The sequence below is a fragment of the Amblyomma maculatum genome, chromosome 3 (genome assembly GCF_055883805.1).
Source record: "Amblyomma maculatum isolate TAMU_Amacu chromosome 3, ASM5588380v1, whole genome shotgun sequence".
Taxonomy (NCBI): Eukaryota; Metazoa; Arthropoda; class Arachnida; order Ixodida; family Ixodidae; genus Amblyomma; species Amblyomma maculatum.
In genome coordinates, this window is record NC_139346.1 from 71,229,865 (window position 1) to 71,242,866 (window position 13,002).

Consider the following 13,002-nt stretch of genomic DNA (forward strand, 5'->3'; position numbering starts at 1 on the left):
GGCAGTTAGATTTATAATTAACAAATATAGTATCACTGATTTGCCATCCAAATTGCTTAAAAAAGCCCCTATTCTTACTTTACAAAACCGCGGCAAACTTGCACGACTAATATTACTCCACCAGTTATTACACAATGCGCTAAACATATATAGCTCGTTGTATATATCCTTAGATGAATGCAGACCTTCCCGCCATAAACACCCACAAACTCTCAAAGAATATTCTTTTCGTACCGAGTGTTTTAGATATTCATTTTTTCCACGTACAACTACCGAATGGAACAGTTTGGATCCACACATCACTAACAGCACATCATTGCCGAAATTTGTAACCCTTCTAGAAGAACTACTACACAACACGTAAATCATTTCGAACCAAATATAACAAGCCAATTACAATACTCTACATGAAAGCTATTGCATTATTGCATTATTTACCTTGTTTAACTGCATTATTACCTAGATATGCTGTGTATGACATTGTTTATCACCTGATAACTGTTTTGTTTTTCTATATTCATGTATTTGTAACCTTTGTATTGCCATTATTGTAGTCATTGTTCAATTATATGCCCATCCTGTAAAAATCCCAATGGGGATTGACAGTATCTGAGATAAATAAATAATATTGTCATTATAAAAGGAACAGAGACCATAGGAAATAGAACACAGTGCGAAAAAGAAAAAAAGAAGTTCATATCATTTGCTCCATTTCCTTTTGCTCCTTTTGATTCTTCAACTTGCTATGCAGCCCACTGGAACTTGCAACTAAGCAGATCGCTTTTAGTTCGTGCTATGTAATAGCCCTGGAGGGCTGAAACATTGTTTTATGACCAATTTCAAGCACCTCAAAACAGCCTTTCTCATGGTCTAGGGCTGAGGTTTGAGAAGAAGAGTTCAAAGGTTTCTTTTTTTTATGTGAGGAGGGGGAAGCTGCTGTGTTACTGGACGCATTTGGCGCCTTCTTTTTATGGAAGTTGTGCTTGACTTCAGTCTCCTTAGTGCAGTACTTGATCTGGAGCTCTCATGTTATCAGGCCAGGTAAAATTAGACCCTACAATTGCGATTCACAGGAGTCGACCCTGACATCTGCCAAAAAAAGTGCCCACCACGTAACTCAATCCCAACACCTGCATAAAGTAGGCACTCAATGCACCTTATGAGCCAGCTGCCACAATCCTTCCATCCTGATAGTAAATACTTTGCTGTTAAATTAGCTGAACTTATCTTGTGTCTTTCTTTTCGAAACTTGGAACACTGCCATGTTAAAGGTAGTTATCATATATTTGGAGGAGACTGCAGTGCACACTTCTGACATTCAAGGATGCTTCATATAATATGGTAAAAACCTATTTGGTAGAATGGTAGCACTAGCCATTCTGTAATCCCCTTCCATGAAAAAAGTGAGACAGGAGGCTATAGACGTACTGCACAGGCCACCAAGGCTCCTCATTGACTCATTGCTGCTATATTAGAATAGGCAGATGGGATGAGATAAAGAACACTGCTACAGGAATACATACAGACAGAAATGACATGAGCTGAGACACTGCAATGACACAAAGTTGAGGGCAAGCATGGAGGGCTGCTGGAAAAACACCTCGTCTCTCTTTTGTGCTCCTCATCTTAGTGCAGTCCCAAGACAAAGGTAGTTTTTAACGAACTGGAAGTTACCAGCGCAAGTTTCCGACCCCTCTAGAACGATCTCGAATGTCCCGAAGCTAATGCATTGAAACTGAATGAATGCTCAATGTTCACTTGATCACTTGGACTAATGATGATCGCTAGAATATAACAGCAGGGAGAACACGGGTGATCCACAATATGAAGTTGTATAGCCCATGTCATACATTCATTTTCTGCTTGAAGATCATTGCATCACATTCTTGATTTGATATAAAGCCGCTGGATAGAGAAGCCAAAACAGAAGCAATCTCTGCTGCAGTGATGTGAATATAATGCATAATGGTTTCTTATAGTACCCTCTACTTGGCATAATTTTGCTAGTAGGCAACGAGAAACACTTTTTTTTCCAAAGTATGAGAAATTCATTCATACTTACCTTCTTTTTAGGTCACATCTGGCTGTTATTCACTTCAATGAAAATTCTTCTAAGCTCCAGGCACAGAAAAAGAAAAGAGAGGACGGCTGGAAAGTGAAAATGGCAAAATCAAGAAAAGGACATTTCAGTGCCACTCCAGTGAAAACGGAGAATACTTTTTGTAAGTTAAAACTTTATTTTCACTTATATTATTACACAAAAAACTAAGTGAACTGTTGTAATCACGATGACTATTTCACGCAGCGTACGTCCAGAGGCTCCTCCAGGATGCGGAGAAACGGTCTCAGGGCTCTTTACACAGAGACACAGCTGCAAGCATAGCTTCAGAGCGCCAAAGTATGACTAATGCCTATGAAAGACCGCAAAAGAAGTAATTGCTGCACACAGGCACAGATTTGTGCTTCATCATGACTATTCAACTGCACAGCACAACTGTCAGTATACTTAATCCAAATGCTCAACAGGCCGGCACCAGCGAGGGAGCGCATTGGCCGCTGGAGCCAAAACAATTGTTTCAATATGTTTGCTGTGAATAACAATAGCTGGAGCGCAGTTTCATATGTCTTTTTTTGTCGTAGTGAGTGCGGTCTTGTACCCATGTCTCTGTGTTTCGCTTCTGGCTGCGGCCAAGCAAACGTGCACGCAAAACATGTTGCTGCTTACTTATCGCGGCAACTCCACATGGTGTGCGACCACTCGCAGGCCCTTCAAGTATTGCATCAAAGCTGCCGCTTGAAACAAAAAGTAGGAAAGACAGAGGAACTGTGGGTGTGTTCAGGGTGTGTGTAAAACTAGATAGCGAATAATTATGCCGATCAGAGTTGTTGAGCTTCTTGAGGTCAAGCTGGAAGTAAATGGAAGTAATTAAAGTGAGCCGACTTCACAAGTGACCATGTCGCATCTCTCTTTTCACAAGCTCGCTGTTCCCCATCCGTTAAGGTCCACATTTTACAAGACAAAAGTGTAATTGTGCTTATTATTATTATGTGCGCGATATAATACTGTGTTCTTAGCGGTAATTTATACTGCTGAGCGACTAAGAAAGCACAACGCTTAGCTGCGGAGAAAAGTTTTTTTTAATAACGTCAATTGTTTACTGCCTCAGGACATAATGGAATATGCTTTAGGAATCATCTAGAGAAATGCTGTAGGCCTTCTCTCGAAATAAAGTTGTTTTCTTTGTTTCTTCGGTGCCTCATCACTGCACGTCATGTGAAACCTGGCAAGGAGCAGATACAGCATGCGAATCCTAATACGTGTTTACCGCGGCGTCTTGTATCTCTCCGGCCTAACCGCTCAGTAGTTTATGGTGAAACTTCACACGGAGCTTTCATATTGCGGTAACTTTTATTTGCTCGCAGTAAGTTAGGTAAGGGTGCTTAATTCGTTGCTGCTGCGTACAATGCGAACCCGCAATCTGCGCCAGTATCAGGAGCCGAAAGCTTCCAACGCCGGCACATGATACCACGGGTTTGCGCATCGCGCACGGCCGAGCCAGGTAGGTACAGTTGTCTTAGCTAATTTACTATAAGACAAAAGTTCATACGCTACAAACTTACTACGTGACAAAACAAGTTTGATGCAATCAAGTCAACAGTTGAAGCGGTAGGATTTTACAAGCCGCCATAGTATTGCGAGAGGACCGGTGTTCAAATCCCGGTGCCGCGCAATTCTCCACCGAAGGAGAAAGAAAGTCCGCGTGTCGATGGAATTGCATACACAGGTTTGGGGTGCAACCTGATGCCGGCGAACACCTCCGGCAACGCACTCCCTCACCAGAACAGCAGTTGGCCACCCTGGTGCAGTAATGGGCCGCAACCTCCTATGATAAGCTCCAAAAAACCCCGGCCCTCACTCACCAGCGGCTGCGGAACAACTGACCACGGCGGCGGTCAGACCTGTGACGCAGCAGGGGGTGCTAAGAAAGCCTGGCTCCGCTGGACAGGCCGCCATTGGAAACTGACCTTGGCAACGTTTAATGCTAGAACCCTAGCTAGTGAAGCTAGTTTAGCAGTGCTGTTAGAGGAACTAGAGGGCATGAAATGGGATGTCATAGGGCTTAGTAAGGTTAGGAGGCCGAATGAGGCATATACTGTACTGAAGGATGGGCATGTACTGTGTTATCGAGGTTTACCAAAGAGGCGACAACTAGGAGTAGGTTTCCTTGTCAATAAGTATATAGCGGGTAATGTAGATGAATTCTATAGTATTAATGAGAGGGTTGCAGGCATCGTAATTAGGCTTAATAGGCGGTATAAACTGAAGGTTGTACAGGCCTATGCACTTATATGTAGTTATGATGACCAGGCAGTTGAAAGCTTCTATGAAGATGTAGAATCGGCAATGCGAAAAGTAAAGACGCAGTATACTGTATAATGGGTGACTTCAATGCCAAGGTAGGGAAAAAAGAGGCAAGAGACAAGGCAGTAGGTGACTATGGCATTGGTTCTAGGAATAGCAGGGGGGAGTTACTAGTTGATTTTGCAGAACGCAGTAACTTAAGAATCATGAATAGCTTCTTTAGCAAACGGAAGAACCGGAAATGGACATGGACAAGTCCTAATGGAGAGACTAAAAATGAAATCGACTTCATAATGTGTTCAACCCCCGCCATTGTGCAGGATGTAGAGGTAATCGGGAAAGTGCGATGCAGTGACCACAGGATGGTGAGGTCCCGAATTAGCCTAAATGCGAAGAAGGAACGCAATAGATTAGTAAGAAAGAAACCCATCAACGAATTAGCGGTGCGGGGGAGGGCAGAAGAGTTCAGGATCTCGCTACAGAATAGGTATTCAGCTCTAACTGAGGATGGCGACATTACCCTAGAGGCAAGGAACAATAATTTCAGAGATATCATTACTGAGTGCGCGGTAGAAGTAGGCAGTATTTTAGTTAGAGAGGATACCGGTAAGCTGTTTAAGGACACAAAATATTTGATTAAGAAACGCCAGTGTATGAAAGCTTCCAATCCAACAGACCAGATCGAAGTGGCCAAAATATCAAAACTAATCAATAAGCGCAAGGTGCCCGATATAAGGAAGTACAACATGGAGAAAATTGAGCATGCTCTAATGAATGGGGGAAGCCTTAAAGCGGTAAAGAATAAATTGGGCTTGGGCAAAAACCAGATGTGTGCGATAAGGGACAAGGCGGGCAACGTCATGCCTAATATGGACAAGATAGTCAAAGTAGCCGAGGAGTTCTATACAGATCTCTACAGTAGCCAAAGCAGTCAGGACCGTAATGAGATTGGCGGTAGGGAAAAACAGTCAGACGTTCCACCAGTGACGAAGGACGAGGTCAAGAAAGCACTAGAAACTATGAAAAGGGGGAAATCAGCTGGAGAAGGTCAGATAACTACAGATTTGCTGAAGGACGGGGGGGATATCGCGCTAGAAAAACTGGCCACCCTGTATACGATGTGCCTGGTGTCATCGACGGTACCGGAACCATGGAAGAATGCAAACATTATCCTCATTCACAAGAAAGGGGACTCTAAGGACCTTAAAAATTACAGACCAATCAGCTTACTGTCTGTTACGTATAAGGTATTTACTAAGGTAATCGCTAATAGAATCAGGACAACCTTAGACTACAATCAAGCAAAGGATCAAGCAGGGTTTCGGAAACGGTACTCTACTATCGATCATATCCATACCATCAATCAGGTGATAGAAAAATGCTCGGAATATAACCAGCCCTTATACATAGCATTCATTGATTACTAAAAAGCTTTTGACTCAGTTGAAACCTCGGCGGTGATGCAGGCATTGCGAAATCAGGGGGTAGACAAGCCTTACGTGAAAGTGCTGGAAGATATATATAGTGGTTGCACAGCAACCATAGTTCTGCCACGGCCGCTCGATGGAAGCGCACTGGGTGCGGCCTGCTGCGTCGCGCCGCCGTCAATGGGCAGGCGCGTCCTTGGGGAGTTTACAGATGCGCCCGCTAATTCTCCTGAGGGCGCCACTGTTCGGGGACACGTCGTCGCCGGGGTCGCCGGCTCCGAGCGCGCGGTTTGCTTCCTTTCTGGACGCGTTCGCCTCGTGTCTGCGTGGTAAACGCAAACGCTTTAGTGTGCGTCTGTGCAAGCACGTTAACGTTGAGACGGGATGCGTTTGTTTTTAAGGCGAAAGCAGCTCTAGGCTCGCGCAGCGAAAATCTGTGCGCAGAAGCTGTGGCTGTAATCTGTGCGTTGCATCTGTGCACTGGTGTGTCAGTCGCAAAAGCGGGCGTGCAAGGAGGGATATTAAGAATGAAAATGATTGATGGTGATAGGTAATCAATAAAAGTTATAAATAGACATTGATAGAGGTAATGACTAATGCTAATGACTAATAATGGTCAATAATGACTAAAATGTTTTGTAATGACCGCAATTGATTAGAAATGAGTACAAGTGCTTAGCGATGCGTGGTAATGACTATAATAACTAACCATGACTCATCATTACTGCTAATGACTGCGAAATGACATGTAATGTGAAAGGATGACATGTAATGACCACTGCTGATTCTAAATGAGTAACCTGCTTAGTTATGAGTGGTAAGGGCTACAATGACTACGCAGGCAGACTCATCATGACTGGGAAATGACCAATATATCAAACGACGACTTGAAATGACGAAGTGTGACAAACGATGAGAGGCAAATAATAGGATAAAAGTAGGCTTTCGCCGTCCTCCGCTTAAGAGACATCTAAGCGACCCTCAAATTTTATTTGCTGAGCTCGCTTCAGACAAAGGCAGTAGCGAGGAGTGTAAATGCACTCGCTTCCTCTGAAATGAAAGTGGTGCTGAGGTTAAAAAGACCAGATGCTGAAGCATAATACGCTATCAGCTGCAATTGAATTTGCTAGAAGGGACAGCAGATTGGACTTGTTGGTGATTAATTATAGGTTAACAGAGCAAACAACGTGACGGGAACACAGGAGAAGAGGACGGCACAACCGCGCTAGTTGTGTCGTCCTCTTTTCCTGTGTTCCCGTCACGTTGTTTAACCTATTTGGTTACCATGGAGCTGGCCAGTGAACTAGGATTTTTAACGATGTGTTGTGAAGCAGGTGAACACGATGAAGTAGCACCAGAAGCTTTTGTCGCCGGTTATGTTGCGAGGACATATCAGAAAACGGTATGAAGCGTTTTTTTTTTAATATAAGCATACACTTTGTTCTAAATTTTGCCGCGCTAGTCTGAGTTTGCCTTGCAAGCAAAGGAGCCTCTGCATACAACATCTGTTTATGCTCTTGAGACTGTTTGAGTCGATACGATAAACTGAAAAGCCGCTTTCCACAGAAAATCCACCGCCCGCTCTGTCGGCGGAAAGTCAGAAAAATACCTCTCTGGTAAGAGGCACGTTCGTTGGTGATATGGCCAGACAGCTTTGGCGCAATGAGAACACATGACATGTTCAATTTGGCAGGAGCTGCCAAATCAGAGAGAGTCAATAAGATGTAAGGGTGAAATGGGAATTATTGAATGTGGGACCCTTTAGATCCCAAGTCAGGCACACTATACTCCTATGGGGCACGTTCGTACGGCTTCAGTAAAGAGGGGCTTTATATAGCTATGTGTAGGGTGCTATTTCATATAATGCGGTTGCTTAAGGCTGCATTCTAATCATATGCGACAGAGGCAGCAATTACGGGATACGGTGAATAAGCAGGTAGCAAAGAGCGGGTACTCTAACTAGGCTCTGCCAGGAGATTTAGGAACCCCAAGTTTTGTTTATCACTACCAGGTTGTTGCTTAATTTATGCGATATTTGGTAATGGTTTTGAGGGGACATGTCAGTTGTGCAAAAGCCTGTTGCAGGAAATATGAGTCAACTGTACCAGTTACAGGTTGATGAAAACCAAGGAGAATGGAGGCTTGATGTACCCCGCAAAGGAAGTAATCAAGCTTTGTCAGCTTACGAGCACCTTCATTAACAGGATGATGAAGTCTTAAGAGGTCCGCAAAGTAGCAAGGTGGGTAAACTTTTGATTTCGTCATTGTTTTCTCACTGTACACAGCACCCGCAGCTAATCTTTGAAAACAATGATCGTGCTCATGCTGAGGCGCTATGCAAGATATTGTTAAGTTGCGGCACCCACTGATAACGAGCGGAGCTGGAAATGTCAACTCAACAGTCAAGCGACATTTATGGCTATGGCATAAACCGCTCTCATGAAAGGTTTTTCCATCTGTGATTGGTAATTTTCTTGCTTGTTTGTGTGGCCATTTAATAAGCGTACTCGGCTGCTCGCTGAATCTCGGCTGCAGTTGCCCTCTGAAGCGTGAACATTGTTGAGATCGCTGCTAAGAGTTTCACAACAGGAACACTCGATGCGCGTTCTTCCAATGAAAATTACAAACCAGCAAAAATTGTACGGGTTTGCGAGAAGCCAATAAAAATAGTAATAAAAACTTTCGGCGCATATACGTAGCAAGCTTGAGGCAGACCGGCTCTATGAAGCGCGCTTAGTTCGGTCATGCAAAATGCGGGAAGCCATGGCGGATAGCCTTCTGGCGTAAAACGTTTAAGGTCTCCAACTGAGTCGAAGAGCCCAGGTTATCATGTAGATTTAACCTAATAAACATCTTCATATTTCCCAAGTAACATTTGTAAGAATGAGACAGAAAGGTTGGTTACATGTCGCATTTTCACAGAGGTTGTTCACAGTAGGACAATATATTTTTATTGGATAGCGCTGTCAGCTTAGAAGAGGTTGACATCAATTTGTGCATAAAAGTTGTATGCAGGAATGAGTAAATGGTATGAAAATGACACACGGAATTCGCGACATAGTTAAGTGGTTATGCATTAGGCTACCATGGCAGCTGAACAGCTTGAAGTTGTTTACAGCCGGGTGAGATTTTCATGTGACAAACAACTTGATCCGAATGCAACATCACGGTAATGCGAGCTCTCCAATCGGGTGGCCTTGACCCACCGTATACATCGTTACCGAGCAAGCGCTAAGTGCTGACATGGTCACACTAGACATGATAATATACTAATTCGTGTTGGCAAATTGGGTGAAGCGGAGCTCTTATATCCTTAAAATAAAAGGCTTCTACCACGCCGGCGCCTCCCTGAAAGCGCAGCCAGGCGCAGCTGTCCGCGCGCGGCTGCCCCCGAACGGTGGCGCCGCGGCGGTGGCGACGGGAAGTAGGCGCCTCCCGCCGGTTTCGGGCGACGTAGCAGGCCGCACCTAGTGCGCGCTTCCATCGAGCGGCCGTGGTTCTGCATAAGGAAAGTAACAAAATTCCCATAAAGAAAGGTGTTAGGCAAGGAGACACAATCTCCCCAGTACTATTCACAGCTTGTTTAGAGGAAGTATTTAGAGACTTGGAATGGGAGCAGTTAGGAATAAGGGTAGATGGAGAATACCTCAGTAATCTGCGATTTGCTGATGAAATTGCCTTGCTAAGCAACTCGGGGGATGAACTGCAAATAATGATTGATGACGTAGACAGAAAAAGTAGAAAGGTGGGCTTGAAAAATCAATATGCAGAAGACTAAGGTAATGTTCAACAGCCTCGGGAAGGAACAGCAGTTTACATTAGGTAGCGAAATACTGGAAGTAGTAGGTGAATATGTCTACTTAGGACAGGTAGTAACCACAGATCCGGACCATGAAAAGAAAATAACAAGAAGAATAAGATTGGGATGGAGCGCATTTGGCAAGCACTCGCAGATTATGACTAGCAGCTTACCGGTATCGCTCAAGAGGAAAGTATACAACAGTTGCATCTTGCCTTTACTCACATATGGGGCTGAAACGTGGAGGCTAACCAAGAGAGTTCTACTTAAGTTGAGGACAACCCAGAGGGCTATGGAACGAAAAATGGTAGGTGTAACATTAGGAGATAGAAAGCGTGCAGAGTGGGTCAGAGAAATAACTCAAGTTACCGACATTCTAGTGGAAATTAAGAAGACATGGACATGGGCAGGACATGTAGTGCGAAGAAAGGATAACCGATGGTCGCTGAGGGTAACAAACTAAATTCCAAGGGAAGGAAAGCGTAGCAGGGGGCGGCAGAAAGTTAGGTGGGCGGATGAGAATAAGAAGTTCGCAGGGGTCAAGTGGATGCAGCTAGCACAGAACCGGGTTAAGTGGAGAATTATGGGAGAGGCCTTCGCCCTGCAGTGGGTATAATCAGCTGATGATGATGATAATATTGATACATCACAACAATGACTAACTCACTGCCCCCGTGAAACCGTCGTTTATCTGTGCGCTATATTCAGGCTAGTAAACACATTACTTACCAGCGTATGTTGTCGCCTTGACTCGATCCGAGGTGCGTATTTCGGTTTGGTGGACACGGGAACGGAGCGGTTGCCCCTGAAACTTTGCTGCACTACGTACGGCGCGGTGCACTGGGGCACGGCATTTAAGACACCGACCTAATGCTGGAGACCGGTAAGCCGATTTCGAAGTCCATTTCGCATGGGAGACACAAGAAACGAGAGAATACACAGGCGGAAAGCGCCCCGCAGGGAACTGAAATGAGGTCAGTCGCCACACGCGACCGCGCCGTGGTTATCGTGGTAACCGCGGTGCCCGCGTGACACCGGAAGTGCAAGGCAAAACCTTTCAAAAAATGTTTTTGTCTACAAAACATTCTACTTTTCTTTCCTGACAACTAAAAGTTAAGCGTATTACAATTATTTTGGCATGAGTGGTAGTTTTATGGATGCGTGACGTCGCAAAGAAGCAGACCAATAGTCATTCGAAAACTCGTGTACGTAGACGCGTTGCACGGAGGAGGCGGGGGACCGCAAAAGTGGAAGGAAAGAGAGCGCCAACTTTCGAATAGGATTGCGGGACCTGTGCTGCGCGTAGACGTGTTTTATCACGTTCAGATGTGTATCGCAGCATAACCTAGCGACAGAGATAGTTTGCGAGCAATGCTCGGGAGGTGTTTGTGGGCCCCTTTAAGCTCATCGTTTTGAGGGTATGACGCGAGAGCATAAGCTACGAACCCACATATAAAATCACGCTTCGACCAAGCCTGTATGGGGCAACGTATGGGATGTCGCAGGGGTAGCGAGAATGCAACCCCTAACTTTACGGTCAGCGGAGGCGCGGGATCGCCTTTACGGTTACCCGTCGTCCCCCCATGAAGTTTGAGAACACTTAAATAGTAGCCAGTCAACCTGTGAAGTACGTGTATCGGGGTGTAATTAAGGAATGAGTTCAAGAAAACCACTGCCTTTTTACAAACCAATGAATATTTATAGATAGTATAGTCCAAATTACACTGCAGAATAATACCATACAATAAAAAAATGAAACGCCACAACACGAACGTGATAAAAAAAAAACGACTCGGTGAATGACAAGAGGAAAAACCCGACAACGAACAATACACTGCGATAATGAAGACTATAGGTACAAAGAAGTATTCCAGATATAATAAGTATGGGCAAGGGTTACTTAGAAAACACGGCGCAAAAACTAAGTTGGATCAAGGTTAAACAAAGGCGAAAGAGTACGCGATTAACCAACAGTCTGCGAAAACGAAAAAATTCTTGCGAATTTCTTGTTAGATGAGACATCGAAGGCTGAGTTGATCGGTAGCTGCGGAGGTACAGATGAGGAGAATAATGCGTTGACCGCGGGCTCGGTGAAACACAAGACGCTTTCCCAGAGCAGCCGCAAGAGAGGTCTGGAAGACTGAATCTTCCCAGAGTATGCGTTTTTATAATCTCGGCTGGCCGCGCTGTGGCCGCGTCAAAGAAGCGTGGTTGCTGCCGCGAACATCATGTCGAAGCATGCTCAGAGGAGCGGGGAGATCCCGTACGTTCCGCTCTATATGTGAGGCTGGGGATTCCATACCTTCCTCGTTATATGTGAGGCAGCTTGTGACACCCTCCCGTGTGAAAGGAGTGACTCGAGCTGGCGTGAATTCAAGTGTCATGGCAGGCTTATTTTTTGTTTTTATGGGGAGACCATAGTTACGCCTCTTCACGACGTAGCTGCGCCCACCCGAGGTCTCGCTTTGGCTGCCGTAGTATTACTTTCTCCATAAAAACTAAGAAATAAATGTGCTCAAATCGAATGTTGCCACAGGATAGGCAAAAGGTGCAGTGCTCGGGTTCGTCCAGTTTTTCTGAAACTTCTTGATTATCGCGATAAGATCATTGTAATCAAGAATGTTTCAAAACTTTAAGGATCTGAGATTTACATTACGGAGGACTTTTTGCTTAGGGTGCGCTCTGTTCGACAGAAACTCCGGAAAACCTCTGCTTCTTTTCGCAGCAACGGTTCTCATGTACGGCTGCATTTTGACCATTTGTTTATAGATGGGATCACGTTTAAAATTCCTTGGTTAGCTTTCTTGTTCCCCAGACAAGCCTGTTACCCAGCCTGCAATTACCCTTTGTGTGAAAAGCTTGCATTTATCATCGCCAACAGCTGGTCCATCAAATTCATCACAGTCTTTTCCGGCCACCAGTCGTTCTGAGTGACTCTTTGTAATTCTGTGGAAAATCCTACCCTTCTCAATGTTCTTCTGTCATTCTGAATATAAGCGTTCCAATAAATACGAATTGTTAATTTCCGCTCTCGACACGTGTGAGTCTCAAATTATCTTAATAACAGAAGCGTGGCTTCATCATAAGATACTCGACAGCGAGATATTTGACGATTCATTCTATTTTTCAGTTTACAACTCTCTACTCTCTTTGTTTCCGCATTCCATCTAAAATGCTGATAAGAAAATCAAGCGCATCCCTGATTATAGCTGAGCTGAATTTCAGGCCGTCAAGGAAGATGTAAATTTAACCGATTTCGATAGCCAGCAGACAGAAATGAAGTGGAGCATATTCATTGCTAAAATTATTGAAGTAACAGAAAGATACACCTGCTATGCACCATTAGCACTCATAAAATGCATTGTGGTACAATGCAAATACAAAAAAAGCTCGCTTTCGGCATTGCTAGAAAA